The sequence below is a fragment of the Herpailurus yagouaroundi genome, unplaced genomic scaffold (genome assembly GCF_014898765.1).
Source record: "Herpailurus yagouaroundi ecotype Mexico unplaced genomic scaffold, PumYag 142, whole genome shotgun sequence".
NCBI classification, from domain to species: Eukaryota; Metazoa; Chordata; class Mammalia; order Carnivora; family Felidae; genus Herpailurus; species Herpailurus yagouaroundi.
The window spans coordinates 9,327,168-9,330,414 of record NW_024412397.1 but is presented as its reverse complement, the minus strand read 5'-3'; positions in this window follow the sequence as shown (position 1 = coordinate 9,330,414).

The window sequence follows — 3,247 nt, the reverse complement described above, 5'->3', positions numbered from 1 at the left end:
GCCCTAGCCTTAATCAATATTAAGTACCTTGTAAAGTGTGTTTATTTATCCTCCTTTGTTTCCTACACTGGATCCTCATCCTTTTGTGTGATGAGTATTAACTGAATGCCTTTTCTGTGCCAAGCACTGCATTGTAGCCGATGGACATCACAGACAAAAAAAGAGCAGTTATCCCCATATGATAAAGACCTTAAGGGAAGCAGTATATGGTGATAAAAGAACATGATGAGCCTGTATCAACTAGATGGTTTTCCGCAAGCAAAAACCTAAGTCATTTTGGCTGACAAATAAGGACGTGTATTGTGTTATATAACTGGAAGTTCAGACAGCTGGCAAGCATCATGGCTTTCCTAGCCCTACAATTCTGTCTCCCTCTCTCTGTGATTCTCCCAGCTCTCTTCTCTTTGTATGTTGGGCTCCTATTCTGGCTGGTAACAAGGAAACTACAGTGGTTATGGAGTGCACATTCAAAAGAAACAATGTCTAAAGGAAGCAGAGAAAATGTTGCTGGCAAGAAGGATAAGATTAACATTCCCTACAAAAGGATTTCAACAAAGTTTTCAAGAAACGCTGCTTACAACTATGTGTCTAGAACTCTGTTTTGTGTGTGTGTGTGTGTGTGTGTGTGTGTGTGTGTGTGTGTGTTCTATCTCATTTTAAAAACATTCTGGTCACCACAAACTAAATTTATTTAATGACTGACCCATGGAGCACTCACCGAGGGGTGAAAAATAGCTTAGATCTATTATGGTCCACCCCTCGAGCTAGATACAGCCCCCTACACTGCCTGATGTTGGAGGTTGATATCAGGATTTCAGGAAGGAGGACTTCACAGTGTCTGCCATAGGCTCCTGACCTAAACCTGAAGGCTTGTGATAGGAGGTAAAGGTATTTGAAACAAAATAATATTCAGTGAATTTAACAGTTCAGTGAGGCCAGGGGCACCTGGGCGGCTCAGTTGGTTAAACATCTAACTTCAGCTCAGGTCATGATCTTGTGGTTCATGAATACGAGCCCCACGTCGGGCTCGGTGCTGAGAGCTCGGAGCCTGGAGCCTGCTTCGGGCTCTGTGTCTCCCTCTCTCTCTATCTCTCCCCCACTCGCACTGTGTGTGTGTGTGTCTCTCTCTCTTTCAAAATAAATAAATGTTTAAAATATTAAGAAAAATAAAAATGGTCAGTAAGGCCAGAATATAGAAAGTGAGATCAAAAGTGTGAGAATGGGCATTGAAAGGAATTTTAAGCAATTGGGACTTATCCTACAGTAAAAGGAAGTCATTAAAGATTTTAAAGCTGGGTGATAATGATAGGAAGATAATTCAAGCATAGTGTAAAAACATGTCTTAGAAAAGTGTTGCATGTAGCTGAGCTCATGGTGGGATATGGAGGGGATGGGGTGTATGGACAAGGAGATTGAAAGGGTTAAAAAGGATTCCTTTTAAGCAAGGAAATATTAGCCATGAGTTAGGAAACAGGACTATTAGCTAGATTGAAAACAAAAAAAGTGAGCTAAAATTTGGAAATACTGTGTTCCTTTGTCTATGGGACTTTAGGAGATAAGTCAAGAGTCTACATCATGATTTGAAAATTAGTAGCATACAGAAAGAAATGGGGTTTAAAAGAGAGAGAGAGAAATGAGATTAATCTGAAAGACTATGGGGAGTGAGAGAATCAGACCAGGAACCCTAAGGCATACCCACATTTAAGGAGTGAGTAGAAAACAGGCACAAAGACTGGAAAAGAGCATCCAGACATGTGAGGGACCTGGAGAGTGGGACAGCAAAGAAGCTAAGGGACAGAATAAAAGAGGAAAGCTGGGAAATGCTATAAGGATGTCAACTAAAGATAAGTAGGAAAATCGCCTATTCAGAGAGACCGAGAGAGATCACTAACCGTCTTGGAAGAGTGATTACACTGAAACTCCACAAGACTGGTGACCATGTGTTTAAAGGGTACATTATCAAGTGAACAAATGCTCCATTTCCATAAACTTCACCATGAGAGGCAAGGGAAAGATCTAGCCTGACAAACACCATTGAGGGAGGAATTTATTTTTGTTCAGATAAAGGAGACATGCAAATCACTTAAGTAAATATAGCAACACAATTTTGAAACCATTAGGTTGCCTGGAATGGTATAGCCAGAGGTACTACCTATATTGGCAATACATCAAAATGAATTAGTGTTCAGCACAATCAATGGAACCTACTGAATTTTCACAAAGATAGTGCCTCTCCATCCTGATTTTCTGCTCAGAACAGTAGCCAAGGAGCATTGTTATGCTTCTGCGGAAAGCAGTGCCGCAACACTCCTGCAAGGAAAGGAAAGCGGTAACCTCTGTGAATGTGAAAATAGCCCTGCGGCCCAGCACGGGCCCTGTTGGCAATGCCTTGCCCAACAAAACACGAGCGGTTTGATCTCCCAGTCAGTACTTCCTCAGAAAAACTGCATCATAAATAACTACATGGAATCTTTCCTCTTGGACAGAAAGATAACTCCAGAGGGGGTAAGAAAGCCACTGCCTTTCCTGGTTTCTCTGAGGGCATTTGCATCATTTCATATCTGTATATTTCTCGGTGGTCCTGGGCATCTGTATTAATGGGACATATATCTGGGGTTTCTAGAGTATATGGACACGTAGTACCTAAACACCATAGATCAAAGAAAGAAGCTTTGCTCCAAAAGCTCTGAAAGATGAGTAAACTCCTCTACTCCCTATTTAGTTTCTCCCTCCATCAAAGTGTCCACCCACTTTGCTTCATGTTCAAGGCTCTGTGAATCTGGCCTACAGATTACCATATGATGCTTCTTTCCCTAGCCACACGCAGGAACTGTTTAAGCCACCTAGTCTACCTTGGTAGCTCCTTGTCTTTGCACAAGCATTGTGGAAAGTCCTCCCTAGCCTACTCCCTGGTCAAGCCTCCCCAACCGACAGATCCCACTACCTGATTCATATTGTCTTCTCTGAACACTCCACCTGGTGTCCTTCTCTTAATTTCTTATACTACAGGTTTTGATATCAACTTCATAAAAAGCCTGGTGGTCATACATAGCTTCATGTTATATTCCAGAGATTCATTCAAGGAATATTTATTAAGGAGTTATATAGTGCACATAAAATGTTTTTGCCTTCTTGGAACTATAGTTCTAGGAGGAGATACAAAAGAACAGTTACACAATTGCCATTCAAATCCGAATCTTTTGATCTGACCCCTTGCTAAGCAGAAGGCTACAAAAGTTGGTTTGTT